We start from the raw sequence: 16,795 nt of genomic DNA, 5'->3' as shown, positions 1-16,795 counted from the left end.
GAGGAACATGTTCCTCGGAATATACCGAGGGACCCTTATTCCTCGGAATTTTCCGAGGGTTCATTTCCTCGGAATTTTCCGATGAAAATTCCGAGGAACATTTCGTCGGAATTTCCGAGGTAAATTCCGAGGACGTTCTCCCTCGGTATATTCCGAGGAGGTTTCCGACGAACTGGTGGTCCTCGGAGTTTCCTCGGAAATTTGTTTTCTCGGAATTCCGTCGGAAAATTCTGAGGGATTTCCGAGGAAAATGGAATTTCCGAGGAGTTATTTCCGAGGACTTGTTTTGTCGGTATGTCGTCGGAATAACGTTATTCCGACGACATACCGACGATTTTTTCCCTTAGTATGTCACTGTTTTTTTGTAGTGTTCTCCTATTTAATTTTCACAAGATTATTAGACTGTGTACGTAGCGTACGTTAATTTCATGCAATTAATAAATATCTCTTATTATAAGAAAATAGTAGAGTATATAATTTAGTTAATTACCGTATCTTCTCTCCATGTATTGCGAGAGACCAGCTTGGGTTACTCCAAGTAAAACATCGTTGACTGTCTATTATAACAGAGTATGAGATATTCATTATTATTATTTAAAAATAAAAATAAACTTTATAGCACTCTCCTAACTTATATATTCTCCTATTTTATGACCAAGAGAGAATTAGATGCTAGTAAGCCATCTCTATGACGAATTGAACAAACAATGTTATGACTAAGAGAGAACGTCGACCAACTAATCAAAGGATAAACCAAACCATACCATCTTCATGGCGTTCTTGATTACCTTTATATCGTCAAGGCTTACGGTACGATGAACCAAACGAAGGGCTTTACTCTTCTTCATTGACAGGAAATCACCTTTGATGGGCGTCTTGGTGTCCTTGAGGAACAACGTCGTAACAAAGAACTCAAAAGCATCAGAAACCGTGTTTAACACCAGCATAACCGCAGTCCAAATAACCTTAATCAACCACCATAACCTGGAACTACTCATTGAACCGGTCGTTAACCGGGATGATGCAGAAGGGAGACTCGGGAGCTCATCAGGGTTCGATGTCTTACGCATACAAGCGAGGACAAGAGACATGATTGACATGCCATCGCCAACCGAATGATGGATTTTTAGAACGGCGACGTTCTCAGCGTCTGAGGTTTTCAAGTCGAGTAGATGAAGCTCCCATAACGGCCTCGAGGTGTCCAAAGGGATCTTCATGAGGTCGGAAACATAATCCTCCAGAAATGCGTCTGCTGTCTCTATGTTTTGTGGTATGATTTTATGGACAACAATGTGATCCCTGACGACTACTTTTGTCTGAACCCATCTTTGCTTTTGTCCATTGTTCCCATCGCTCACCTTCATGTAATTATTTTTGAAATTTATAATATAAAACATCAGTCATATGATTTAGATCATTTTGAATTAAATCAGATCTTTATCCTTTAAAAAAAAAATAGACAATATTAATACCATTTGGCATGTCTGGTTGATGTTTTTACTACATATTTACATAACTAAACGTTCATGTCATGGACGGTATTTATTCTCTTTTAGTTTAGTTATTTAAAACTTAGAAGATAAATTATGTCTTGTAATGTAAATTTCAATTTTATTCTATTTTAAATATATAGATTCTTATTTAAATTTTTTAAAAAGAAACTGAAGTCTTATGTTGGAATGTCAAATATATTGATCTACGAAAATGATTTTTTTTTATCAAGTTGCAATAATATATTAGCTAGCCTATTAGGTTTACATCTGCTATATAGCTCGACATTGTAATTTTAAAGAAATTTATAATATTTTATGCTTAGTAAAACAGATTTTTTGTAGTAAAACAGATTATTTTTTTATGACAAAACAATTAATAAAAAAGAAAACAGATTTTTGTAGAATTTATGTGATGTAAGCGTACAATGTATTGAGTTAACTAGAATATTTTATATTTAAATATAGAATTTATCTGTGCTTTTAATATTTTATAACTTAATTTATAAATATATAAATATAATTATATAAGATTAAAAATCAATAATATATATATATATATATATATATAATTTATCTCTAGTTGGTTTTTACTTTAAGATGATTTTTAAAAAGAGATAATTGGCTAATTAGTTAAAATTGGAATCATAATTGACAAACTACCTCACGCACCAAAAAATTCATCATCTATGTAATATATTCTCTCCTCCTTTCCGGTTTTACCCCTACACTCATTTCAATGTCTGTCTTTCTCATTCTCTTTCTTCATCTTCTATTTCTTTTTCTATCTTCCTTTAATCTCCATCCAAATAATTTTAGTTTTTAACGATGAAAACATATTAAAAAAATTTGTTCATCAGTGGAATTTCAACGGATAGTAACAAGAATCTTCTCAGGAAGTACTTCAGCAACTATGGAGAAGTTTTACAGGTAAAGATGATGCAAAAGAAAGCTTCATGACAAATCTATTAACCGGCGTTCTAGCACCAACCTCAATCGACATCCTCCTCTTCCTCATCCCATCCCATCTTTTCCACCATCCCCAATCTATAAATCTCCCCATTAGACTTATGGAATTAAGGATTGCGGTTTGTTGTAGGTTCTCAGCAATTCAAGAATGTACCACTCATTCTAATTTTTAAGTTAGATGTTATATTAAATGTTAGTGCATAACTTTTTTTATCAGGAAACTATACTTACAAGTAAAATGGTTGTTGCCGATACTTTATTTGTTAGTTGATACATGGTTCGTTAACTGATACATTGTTTGATATACTGTTTGTTAATTGATATATTTTTAATATATTCACCATTATTTAGTATAAAACTTCATTTAATTGACTATGAAGATGATTGAGAATAAATGTCCAGTAAATGTTATATTACATGTTAGTGCATAACTTTTTTATTAGGAAACTATACTTACAAAGTAAAATGGTTGTTGCCGATATTTTATATGTTAGTTGATACATGGTTCGTTAACTGATATATTGTTTGATATACTGTTTGTTAATTGATATATATTTGATATATTCACCATTATTTAGTATAAAACTTCATTTAATTGACTATGAAGATGATTGACAATAAATATCCAGTAAATGTTCATTATTTGGTATCAAATTATATATCCGCTAAGAGAATCACACATAAAGTAACAATCCACGTATCAACTAACAAACTATGTTGCAAACAAACATATCAGATAAAAAATCATGTATCGGTTACTAAACCATGTATCAGTTAATGAAAAATATTTTGTGATATTTTATCAATCATTTTTCAATTAGTATTAATCTGTTGGTAACAACTAATCTCTCATGTACCAGTTAATGATAGCTATTTTGATACATCTTATACAATATTTATCAATTAGTTGTGTATGTTTAACCAAATATGTATCTTCAATGATGATATAAAATTGAGAATCCGTTTAAACACAAATAATCATATATAAATAACTACTAACATTTATGTTATCTAAATCAAAAAATAATTTCACAAATTCTTAATCAACCATTGCCTGAGCCAGGTTCACGAAATCATCGTCGCCGGCAAGTCACCCAACCACATCGGAAAGATAAAAACACAACACAAAATTGAAATTAAAAAGTGGGTGATAGCGGCTCCACCATCTTTTCTCAGCCATCGAAGTCTTCTTCTTCGTCGCTTCCGTTACATAACACCAAAATTTCTTTATGAAACTATCAATATTGTGATTAAAAATTTAATTTGGACAAAAATTTAAGGTCCTGGTATCAGTGTGAGACGATGAGATTAGTGTTATAGTGGCTGTGTAATCAAAGTAAATTAGAAGTATATATATTTGGTGATCGATTGAGTAAATTAGGATTCACAGTGAATTGATTAAGAATTAATAGAGTTTGGATATGATGTTTGTCTGGCGAAGAAAGAAAAAGATAGAAGAGTATAACATAAAGAAGACAAGAGAGAGCAAAGAGTAGGGATATTTTGGAATTAATGATAAGTGCACAGTGTACCAAATAGTGAATGGTAGTTCTCAAATTTTGGCTTTTTGGTGTATATGCACCCTAATTTCTCTTTTAAGAAATTAAAAATGGGTCAATACATCATTTTGTTGGGTAAAATCAATCATGATTCTTTATAATACTACTTAAATAGGAAGTAAAGCAGAAAGAAGAGATCATGTGTAATGTTTTATTGATCGAGAAATCATGAATACAATGTATTAGTGTATAAACCATAGTTCTAATTTTTTTTCCCATATGTCGAATGTGAATAGTTGTCAATCCTCTTCTTTTAGGGTTTTGGAGTTTGTTTTATAAGTAGTTATAGTCGAAATCTAGGTTAGATCTTTTCATATCTTGAAATATGAAAATATCTTTCTTTATCTAGAAGTTTTCTTGTTTGACCTAGAGGCAAGAGAAAACATGACACAAAGGCCGGAAACGGTTAGCATTAAAAGGTCAGCGTTCTGTTTCACACAAGAGGATTTGCTTCCTTGATTAAATATCTTCAACAATTTACCTTTTATTTTCTGAATTCATGTTTGAAGTTGGAAGATAACTTGTGGTTTTCGGACGATATTGGGGATTATCCAAACAGGGAGCACGACGTTGCTTCTTGGGGATTATCCAGACTGTCATTTTATGAACCATTCGAGAATCCAATGGAAGATGCTTTATTACAAAAGTGTATGACACCAGGAGAGACCAGAGTCTCTTAGATCATTAGACATGGGGCCCATATGATAAGGTGCCCTGAATGGACTCATAGTCTAGGGTTCATAGTGCAATGATATGCGAACTTTTCTTGGTGGCGCATGGCCTAAGTTGGCACTTTGTCTTATGGGCACGGAGACTTGTGGGCAAGTGGTTTTGTATTTGATAGAAGGTATCTGGTCTAAAGGGTGCATGACCTGACTAGCGGGGGGAGGGACTTAGCATTATGTTATATGAGCATATGATGTCATCTTGTTTGTCAGCAAAAATCCGTGGATTGAGCCAGTAAATAAACTTGTGAGCTGCTTTAATGAGTAGTGATCTTAGTCTGGATGATAGTGATCATGTAGATTTGCTTGAGACATCGATGAAGATAACCTTTGGAGTTTATATCATGTAGATTTGCTTGAGACATCGATGAAGATAACCTTTGGAGTTTATTTCTATGTTTTATAGGAAGGAAGATTCAACACGAGGGCATTAGAAGAAGATGTGAAGGAGATTATCCGAGGTAGATAAGATGATTCTGACTTTTCAATTGGGCATTCAGGAGATTCTCTCTTTTCTCTCAGCTTCTCTCCTTGTAAGATGTTATCGTTATGGTTAGCAGATCACGAGCTTACCGTCGATTCAATCTTGAAATTGAATTCTCTACTCTTTTCTGAATTTACTTTCTTTTTCTTGATGGTATTTCTTAGAAGGGAGAAACATCTCATTTTTGTTTTATCCTTTATCTGTTAGGATCTTCCTTTCCAATCTCGTTTTCCTTGGATTGTTGAATATGTTCTGCCATAAAACTCCTTCCCCTCTACTTTTCCAGCATACTAAAGTAATTTATATGTTATTATACCATAGGATTTTAAGTTCTTTGCCGAACTCTGTTTCCATTTTTTTCCTTTTTGATCTCTTGCTTTTATTTCATGTATCCAGGTCAAAATTGGAAGGTATGTACCCTTGTTAGACATAATTTGGTACAAGTGATTCTTGCTCAGCTTTACGGTATGATATGAAGGAATAGACGCCATGTTTTATTGCCATAAATCAGGGAGTATGGTGTTTCGCTTATGGCTATTTTTGTAGTGGTTTGGTAATGCCCATATAACAATCCTTATAATTCTTCTACCCACCTGCCTCTTGCATTTTCCAGGCGCTTTTTGAGTATATTCATCGCCATTTTGTTGGTAGATTATGTTTGTACATTAATTGAGGATGTAGTGGTGTTGCAAAGATAACTTTTATGACCCAATTATTAAAAAAAACTTTGAAGGTATATATTGTTGGTGAAATTGGGTCCATTAGTTATAACGATCTTTCATGGAAGCTAAACATAGATATGATATTAACACACAGAAACTTTCTGATTTGGATGTTTGTCATCTTGCTCAAAGCATCCTCTTCCACCCATTTAGAGAAATAGTTGGATACGACCGGGAAGAAATTTGTTTGCCCCAAGTTAATCGGAAGTTGGCCCACTACATCCATGCCCATTTAATAAATGGCACGACGAGGTGGTAGATTTAAGGTTTTCTGGTGAAACCCTAGAGACTTGAGAGACATGAGTCTTAAGTATGCCTTTGGCATTGATCACGATGTTTGGCTTGGTGAAATGCATCTTTTGCCATTGTGAAAGGCACAGTGCATTGTGTTTGGCTAAGAATCAAGCGTATCATGCGAGAACGACGCACCTGACTGTTGGGGTCAAAAACGGTCACGACGAAGTTAACATCTAAATATCCGTAAAATCAGTATGACCGTTGTTTACGAAAGTTACTCTTCGTAAAAAGAATCTTTACGAAGAATCTTGCGGTAAAATCTTGTTTCAATTTCAATCGAACCCCTAAAAACTAAAAACACCGATTGTCCGAAAGCAATGGACAAGTATCCAAATCGGCCACGGACATGGTCAAGTATGGCCATCGTACCACGCACAAGCCAAGCTCGGTCGTTACATAGCGACCGAGCATGCACACGGCTCGGTCGCTACGTAGCGACCGAGCACGTACACGGCTTGAGCTCGATCGCTACGTAGCGACCAAGCACGTACGCATCTCAATCGCTACATAGCGACGGGACTCTCCCAAACGTCGATACGACACGAGTCCATGCATTCTCGTCTACTCTTTGATGCTATCTCCCGTAGACCACGGCTTACCACTCCTTGTTCCTTATCGATCAGAGTCATCAGTCAAACTTTACGATAAAAACCGCGGGAAGTTTGTTTTTATCGAAGAAACCGTAATAAACATTTCGAGTCGAAAGACGGCCCAAAGAGACCTAAAACGCGACTCGAAGCCCACTTACGATTTCTTAAGGGAAAGCCCATAAATCCTATGTCGGTTCATGCTTGGTTCGCAAGGCAAGATAAATGTCAAGTTTCCGCGGATAAATGTCAAGTTTCCGCAGATAATCACGAAGATCGGGAAAAATGGAATATCTCCATTTTTGAGCTATGACGGGTTAAGGGCAGAAGGGGAAAAGCATAAACCGACCTAGGAGGGAGTATATAAGGAGTCCTAGGCGAGAGGCAAAAAGAGGAAGAAAATTCAGCACTTAGAAACTTTAGGCATTACTCTCGACATGTTCTGTTTCTATGACTGGCACTCGATTACTAGACGAACTCGCAAAGGCGGCTCGATCTCTTGTTCTACTCATTCAATCGAACTACGTTCGGCTTAATCCTCGAAAGGGGTACGCAGGGAGCCTTTCATAAGGTTCAGTCCGAAATCAATCAAAACCTTTTATCTTTTTTGTTTGTTGATTATCGAGCAGCGACTAAACTAGGTTTAAGGTTTTTGGTCGTTAGAACTAGGGAACTCGCTGACAGCTCTTGCGGCCGAAGCTTTTAAGTAATTGCAACGCTCTTACGCGTATTAGAAATAAAGATCTATTTTTTCTAAACTCGTTTTGTTATCTTTTCATATTTTTCGCATCTATTTGGTCACTTGTCGTTGGCTCCGCAGAGATCCGGGACCTCTGAGAAATAAGGATTTTCCTAGTTTCCTAATTTAAACAGAAATCGACGGTGTGAATTTTGGTTCCCACAGTTTGGCGCTAGAAGGAGGGGGGGTTACGGCTTACTCTTACTCATGGCCACAAAACGCTTGATCAAAACGATGTCTGGATATATGAAAGAAAAACTCGCAGCACTGACTGCTACTATGGCCAACGCTTACGCAAACGCCGTAGTGTTCAACAAAATCGAAAACTTAGTCGCGACCTTCCGCCACAGGAAAAGCACTAAAACGAGCTCGTGATTTCTCCCTGTAAACACGATGGGCAACAATAAAATCTATCCAACCCCGTAAAGTTCTTCTTATTACCGAGTTGGAGAAATCTTAGCGCGTAGGGGTTTGACCAAAAGACTTTTTCCGAAAACTTTTCAGAAAAATAAAACTTGCTCTCCCAAAAACTGCGGAAAAACCCTAGGTTACTTACAGAAAGAAGAAGAAAAAGAAATTGGGTACGCAACCCCCATTGCTGTACTTCTTCTGGATAACATTCCGAGAAACAAAGGTTATTTCCTAAAAATCACTCGAAACCAAAAAATGGTAGACGGAGACGAAACAAAGCAAACCAACATTTTATGAGACAGCTTTCGTCAATCCGAACTCGAAAACATATTTACGAAATAGCTTTCGTAAAATTAAACTCGACAATGTTTTACGGAACATCGTTTGCAAAGTGAAAAGAGTCAATATTTTATGATGAGACTTTTGTAGAAATAAAATTGGCATCATTTACGAAGCGACCGCATCAACGTATCATCAAAACTCGAGTTGGACCAGTTAGCCAAGCTCGGTCGCTACGTAGCAACCAAGCACGAACACAGCTCAGTCGCTACGTAGCGACCGAATACAAGCACGGCTCAGTCGCTACGTAGCGACCGAGCATAAGCCAAGATCAGTCGCAACATAGTGACCTGTCAGGCCTCAGAAAGGTCCTCCTTTGCATTTCATTTTGAATCCTCACCGAAACACTTTTCGTTTCGTCTCAATCGGAGTTCCCGTTGAGATTTTACGACGAAAACAAGTAGGACTCTTCTTCGCTTTCTTCTACTCACAACGTAGCGACCTGTCAGACCTCCACTCGCTACATAGCGACCTGTCAGGCCTCAGAAAGGTCCTCCTTTGCGTTCTCTTTTGAATCCTCATCGAAACGCTTTTCGTTTTGTCTCAATCGGAGTTTCCGATGAGATTTTACGACGAAAACAAGTAGGACTTTTCTTGGGTTGCTTCTACTCGCTACGTAGCGAGCAGACCCCCCACTCGCTACGTAGCGACCTGTCAGGCCTCAGAAAGTCCTCCTTTGCGTTCTCTTTTGAATCCTCATCGAATTACTTGTCGTTTCGTCGCAATCGGAGTTTCCGTTGAGATTTTACGACGAAAACAAGTAGGACTCTTCTTGGTTTGCTTCTACCGCTACGTAGCGACCTGTCAGACCTCCACTCACTACATAGCGACCTGTCAGGCCTAAAAAAGGTCCTCCTTTCGTTCTCTTTTGAATCCCGATCGAAACGCATTTCGTTTCGTCTCAATCGGAGTTTCCGTTAAGATTTTACGACGAAAACAAGTAAGACTCGTCTAAACTCATTCGCTTGCTCCTACTCGCCCTTACCTCCATCTTTGTGTTCTCCTTCAAATCTCGATCGAAACGTCTCTTGTTCATCTCGATTGGAGTTACCATTAAAACTTTACGATAAAAAAAAAACCGCAAAGACTTGTTTTCTCGCATGAATTCAAATTGATCGTATAAATCGGCAACGGTTAACTTAGCACCTTAGCTGCCTCAGCTATACGATTACGTTGAACATTTTTATAAAAATTGACACCGTATCTAAGTAGAAGATAACAGTCGAGTTTGGAAGATAAATGTCAAATTTCAAACGATAAACACCAATATCGAAAATGGCGAACACACACGAAAAGAGGAAGGAGAAATAAGCAAGCAAAACTGAGAAGAGACAAAACTGCATCTCCGAGAACACTAAGGTATGTCCGACTTGTTTCAAGATCAAACTTGGAATTTTAGTAGAAACAAAAACGCCTTTGAGACTGCCATAGAACTTTAGGGAACGTAAAACCTAGGTGGATAGTCTAACGATCTAAGTCTTAGGCGATTTTTCCTGTCTCGATATATCGTTCCATAACTGTTCAGCCAAATCTTGCAAACCGATCTAAACTCTCTGAAATCGAGAAACGATCGCCACCCATATCCAGATCACTTCCTAAAGAGAGAAAAAAACTAGAGACATGAAGGTCGTCTTAAAACCGATTCGTTTCTAGTGATTTTCTCAAAACCGACATAATCCAAGTCGTCAACCAGGAAACAACCAAATCACAGTCCCTAGCGTCATCTCTAAATCGACCCGGATTGCTGATCACAACAAACTCTTAACTGTCCTAAACAGACTTAGCCATCTCATAGAGATAGCTCTCATACACCCGACACAAGGGTAATAGCGCTATAAAAGAAATCCAAAATTTTGGTCAGCACTTTCAGGAGACTTAGAAATTGTCCTTGGAGAGATGTTCGGTTCCAACCATACAAGTCGTATAAGCCGAGAACCTATCGCGGACTTTAAATTGGTATGGAATAAGGTTAAAACTGTAACGGGATATGTAAGCCGAATTAGTCATCGCACCCCCTAAAACCAAAAGTAAACCTAGGTCTTGCCCTAAACCCACCGCATTGGTCTCTGACATCTTTAGGCATGATATCGAAAGATACGAGATCCCAAAATATGTCTCTTTGCTTGTATTCCAACGTTCATGAATTTCCGAAAAGAAAAATTTTCGTACATTCTCATCTAAAATGAACAGCGAATACAACGATCCACAAAGGGTTAGATATGAGATGACAACTCATAATCTTCCCTCTACACTCACACGAATACAAAAATGCTCTTAAAACACAAAACACAATTTATTAAAAAGTCGCAAAACGGCTGGGATTCGAAACCACACGCTTTCAGTTCCGAAAACATAAATACGACCACACTTGGCCAAATAAAACAGCCAACAAGGCTAATCTCGAGGCCGGCAAAGGTCCACTACAAAATGCCATCAACGGCAACATAACTAAACCGTAAATGTCTCATTGGAAAACAGATCGTAAGCATCTTAACTCCAAGATAAACTACGAAAGGTTTGGTCCCTTCGACAAGGGTACGTAGGAAGCCTTCATAAGGCGCAGCCCCAATAAAAAAAAAACAAAAAAAAAAAACTTTTCTCTATATGCATAAGTTTTTCTTCGTCAATGTTTGTCTACGAATCTTCGGATATGAACTTCATCCAACATGCCTATCTTGCCTAACTCGTCTAACCACACGCTAGAATCTCATCAACTATCCACGATTCTAACGGGCTGGGGGGCTAACTGTTGGGGTCAAAAACGGTCACGACGAAGTTAACATCCAAATCTCCGTAACAATCAGTATGGACATTTTTTACGAAAGTTACTCTTCGAAAAAGAATCTTTACGAAGAGTTTTGTGGTAAAATCTTGTTTCAATTTCAATCGAACCCCTAAAAACTAAAAACTAAAAACACCGATTGTCCGAAAGCAACGGACAAGTATTCAAATCGGCCACAGACATGGTCAAGTATGGCCATCGTACCACGCACAAGCCAAGCTCGGTCACTACGTAGCAACCGAGCACGTACGCATCTCAATCGCTACATAGCGACCGGACTCTCCCAAACGTCGATATGACACGAGTCCATGCATTTACGTCTACTCTTTAATGATATCTCCCGTAGACCACGGCTTAACCACTCCTTGTTCCTTATCGATCGGAGTCATCAGTCAAACTTTACGATAAAAACCGCGGGAAGTTTGTTTTTATCAACGAAACCGTAATGAACGTTTCGAGTCGAAAGACGGCCCAAAGAGACCTAAAACGCGACTCGAAGCCCACTTACGATTTCTTAAGGTAAAGCCCATAAATCCTATGATGGTTCATGCTTGGTTCGCAAGGCAAGATAAATGTCATGTTTCCGCGGATAAATGTCAAGTTTCCGCAGATAATCACGAAGATCGGGAAAAATGGAATATCTCCATTTTTGAGCTATGACGGGTTAAGGGCATAAGGGAAAAAGCATAAACCGACCTAGGAGAGAGTATATAAGGAGTCCTAGGCGAGAGGCAAAAAGAGGAAGAAAATTCAGCACTTAGAAACTTTAGGCATTACTCTCGACATGTTCTGTTTCTATGACTTGCACTCGATTACTAGACGAACTCGCAAAGGCGGTTCGATCTCTTGTTCTACTCATTCAATCGAACTACGTTTGGCTTGATCCTCGAAAGGAGTACGTAGGCAGCCTTTCATAAGGTTCAGTCCGAAATCAATCAAAACCTTTTATCTTTTTCGTTTGTTGATTATCGAGCTGCGACTCAACTAGGTTTAAGGTTTTTGGTCGTTAAAACTAGGGAACTCGCTGACAGCTCTTGCGGCCGAAGTTTTTAAGTCTTTTGTAATAATTGCAACGCTCTTACGCGGATCCGAAATGAAGATCTATTTTTTCTAAACTCGTTTTGTTATCTTTTCATATTTTTTGCATCTATTTGGTCACTTGTCGTTGGCTCCGCAGAGATCCGGGACCTCTGAGAAATTAGGGTTTTCCTAGTTTCCTAATTTAGACGGAAATCGACGGTGTGAATTTCGGTTCCCACACTGACTATAAGGTTTCATAAGAATAAGGGAGTTACTATTAGAGCTCCCATTGTCCAGTAGTATTCTCATCACCAAAAAATTTGCCACCATGAGAGAAATGATAAAGGTGTATTGATGGGGAGCCAGGATTATTTTCTGTTCCTTGGTTGTGAAACTTATTTCGCCAGTTTCCAGGAGCAAGCGTTTTGGCTTCCCGGTTTCTCGACCCGTTCTTGACGTTTTTGGTGTTCTTCTTTGTAACCACATATGTGATTCCGCTTTCTTTTGAACCGCCAGATATCAAGCTGATCATCTATCGTGTCAAGTTGGGGAGGCCGGAGCAGTTCCGCTTAGTTGGTTATTCCCCTCCTTGTTATTAAGGGGATTCTTGGCTTTATCGACAAGGAATTTCCGAAGGTAGCCTTTCTTTAATAGCTCGTTGACTTCCATCTTCAGCCAGATGCAATCCTCTGTCTTGTGACCGTGTTCATTGTGAAATTGACCATGCTCGTTGTGAAATTTATACCACTGGTTTTGGTTCCTGAATGCTTTCGGTGCCTTTATATTCTGAAGCCACTTAACCAGTGGGCGCATCTACCTCAGAATGTTAACCAATTCCGGCTTTGATATGTAGAGATTGGAGATATCCGACCATGTTGATACTACTATTCTATCAGTCTTGTATATAGGCCCGTTGTGGTATTTGCCATGGTTCGGTTGCGGTCCAACTGGAAAATCCGATGACCCGATATTTAATCCGCTATGGGTTTTAGGAAAAACTTATTATTTAAAAATCCAATGACCCGATATGTAATCCACTATGGGTTTTAGAAACAGTGATCAGAGCTTTTTTTTTTTTTTTGAAAAAGGTTTGTCACAGTGACCAGAGTTTTGAAGCAGTATTTTTCTGTTTAACACTAGAAGTTAGCTGAGATGCTTATTAATGGAAATACATGAACATCTCTAATTTTAGTTTCTTTAACTAACTAGAAAAGAGAGAAATGCAAATAATAGATCTACATTTTTTTTTTTTTGAGCAAAAGATCTACATATTTTTAACTTCCAAATCACGACGAGATTACTCATTACAGAATTTTGAATACGTATTTGATCGAAAAGTCAAATATGGAGGACCTGTGACATGTGCTTTTTCGAGAAGAACGGAAACATGTGGCAAATGGGGCCATTCAACTATAATTGTAACATTAATAGTCTTATCTAGTTGAGAAACTTTTGTCTGGATATTTCAAGTTTTTAAAATATCAACAAGACTTAATATTAATATAATTTTGTGTTAGAGAGACTTACTTAATAGACTACTAATTAATATGTCCATAGAGTATGGTTAAACCTTGCGTTTTTCTCTTGCTCGATTTGTTTTTAACGCTAGATAATTATGCTATTACAAACTATGAGAAATATTACAGACGATTTTACGAGAGACAATTCTACTTGCCTTAAAATTATTGCTTTATTATTATTTTTTTGGTTAAATATTGCTTTTATTCTTAGGGAGGTTTTCAAAAACAACTTAAAATTTCAAGTAATACTAAAACTAATTTCTTTTTTTGTCATTATTATTCACCCATAAATTTTCCAAACCCTCCATATGTTTTCGAAATAATTACAGAATTGTCATTATTATTTAATTTCTCAATTATTTCAAAAATTACAAAAACAAATTACACCCTAAACATTTCTTCTTATTTTCAACAATGCAATTATCATCAATTTTCTAACTACCATAAACTACCATTATGAACTCTTAAAAGCTCAAGAATTCAAAATCTAACTACTTTTTCTCTTTCTAAACCAACAAATCTTCATTTCCTCTCATTTTCTCTCAATTTTCATCTAAAAACTCACATAACTTTCATTTTCATAAGCACACATTTCATATTTTCGAGTTTATTCAGTTGTGAATCGTCACAGGTGCTTCTTTTTGCTCAAATTTGGAGCTTGGGCGGTAGAAAAAAGTGGAAACGATTTTTACACCGGAAAAAGTAACTTTTACATTGTTTTCGTCATTTTCAGATTTGTGTCGCGATTGTAGACTGTTTTGTATGTCTACGCATATGTGTAGACTTACGATGCGGTCTACTTGTCAACACACAGGTTAGTTTTGTAATGGACTAAAATAATTTTTTTTAGTAGACTTCCCTAGAAATCTACGTCTTTACCTATGAAAACAAAAACAAAAAATTAGGTAAACTTGCTAAACCGTCAACGTAAAACAGGTTAGTTTTAAATTTAACTTAACTTTTAACTTTTCATAGTAGACTTCATCGAAAGTTGACTTCATTTTTAATAGAATTACACGACAAGCTTCTTGGAAAGGATCATTCAATCTCTCGAACAGACGATTCCGAGCATCAAAACAACCAAACCAGCATCGTCCAACCCGCCATCGGCCAAGTTGAATCGACCAATCACTTCGAAGCTTTAACAAGCACTGCAAAGAGTATTCGCGCCCTTTGATCTTGTTTTTGAACTACCTTCGAGAACACGTTACTAACTTATCGATCAGACCCTTGATCTCTAAGTTTCATCGCTTGCGCTCTCCATCCTGTTTCAACTTCGTGTTGTTGATCCTGTTTTACAGAATGGACTCATTTTGGAAAGTACTATTATGAACCATCCACAGCAGATTCAGAGTGCACCGAAGACCATTTCTTATACTCATCATTGCAGGCAGAGTGAAAATTCCATAAGTATGCTTAAAACAACATAAATACCATTTATTTCCTTTCATTTAACAAAAAAGACAAGAGAAAGATCATTTCTTCCATCATGGATGTGGGCAATAAGTATATAACTACGAACACTAATCGAATATCCAGAGTTTTAGAGATATTCGTGTTATGATATTTTTCGTCCAAAAATCAGTTATCAGATTTAATTTGATCTGTAGCATTTCGGATATTCAGTGTCCGAATATCAAGATTTTTATATTTTAAACAAGATATCTGATTCGATATGTACAAATAAAATAAAAATAAAAATAAATCAAATCATATCAAATCAAAATTTAAAAACATTTTTTCAGCCTAATGGCTACTCTCATCCTTTTGGTGCCGTACCCAACGAACCTCAGCTCATCATCAACCGTTTTGCGTTATTGTGCCTTTCTCTGACCCGAGAAGTCTAGGAGTATGTATATATTAGGGATGTTGATAAAGATCTTTTCTCAATAACCTTCCTATATTAAATCAAGTTTACCTATTTATATAGGAAAATAAGTAACTTCATGTTCAAACATTTTTGTAAGGGAGATGATAGGAATACAAGGCCTACGTGGAATTCTCGTCAGATATTTGATAGGCGCTACATATACGATGTACCAAATCCTATGCATTTATTGAAAAACTAGACCATGATCAGCGCGAATATGAATTTTCAGTTTTTAATTATTTATTTTATTAAATAATGTATTTGTAATATTCGTTTATATTATATTCATTAAGTAAATATTTTTTTTTGCATCTTAAACTATCTATTTTTTTACGAATGTGTGATATCATATAAAAAATATCAAAAAATGAGTATAGAGTTAATTATATAATTTTAAAAACAGAAATTTTTCTTTCTTGTGCGATATCATATAAATAATGATTTGCCCAATTAACAAAAATCATGATTATTTTATGTGTAATTTTTTTTTATTTTGACCATTTCCTTAAAACTATATTAAATTTTACATATTTTAATTAGAATATTTTTAATATCTTTACCTTTTTATTTGAAATGCAACTCAATATTTTTTTAACAATTATAAAAAAATATTAAAAAAATATTTTTGAATTTGTTTGAAAAATATGAAAATTCCATTTTAAATTAAAATTATCCTAAGATATGATAAGTTTTGATGTAAACGAAAACTCAAATTATGTCAAAAATAATGATATTCAATGATAATAACAATTTTAATTGATTATTTTTTAAAAAACACATTTACAAAAATATTGTTTGGAAGAAAATTCATTTATCTTTCAAATATAAAATGAAAATATTGTAACTAAATAATAAAAAATAAAAAATATAAATAAAAACCATAAATTTAGGAAATGACAACTGAATTATATTATGCTAAAATTTTCTTTCTAACAATTTATCAAATGACAAATGAGTAATGAGCAAATAATACCATATAATTTTTAAAAACATAGTCATTCTTAAATATTTTTTGAATAAATAATTATTTTTAAATTTAATCAACTGAAAATAATATCCGTACAATTGTGTGAGTCAAATTCTAGTTTTATTGATGCATGTTACATATTAGTGCTGCATCTTTTAGGTAACATTTTAATGATGCACGTTTTTAAAAATCTCCATTATTAAAATTATGCACGTAAGGATAACTCATGAGTTGTTTTGGTTGATTAAATGACATTATGTCCAAATTTATTTAAGGATATTTCATTAAGCTAACTGAAAAAGACAAACAATAAA

The 16,795-nt window shown here is 35.8% G+C and overlaps 1 long non-coding RNA gene across 1 annotated transcript; it reads left to right on the top strand.

Moving 5' to 3' along the window:
• The first annotated feature begins 347 nt into the window (after nt 1-347).
• LOC125583981 lies at nt 348-5,819 on the top strand. Its single transcript, XR_007320993.1, has 2 exons — nt 348-5,204; nt 5,624-5,819. It is a non-coding gene; the product is annotated as an uncharacterized LOC125583981 (long non-coding RNA).
• Nucleotides 5,820-16,795: the final 10,976 nt, after the last annotated feature.

The sequence above is a fragment of the Brassica napus genome, chromosome C3, assembly GCF_020379485.1.
Source record: "Brassica napus cultivar Da-Ae chromosome C3, Da-Ae, whole genome shotgun sequence".
Classification (NCBI taxonomy): domain Eukaryota; kingdom Viridiplantae; phylum Streptophyta; class Magnoliopsida; order Brassicales; family Brassicaceae; genus Brassica; species Brassica napus.
The sequence above is the reverse complement of the archived record's forward strand: the minus strand, read 5'-3'. Positions and strand labels throughout refer to the sequence as shown.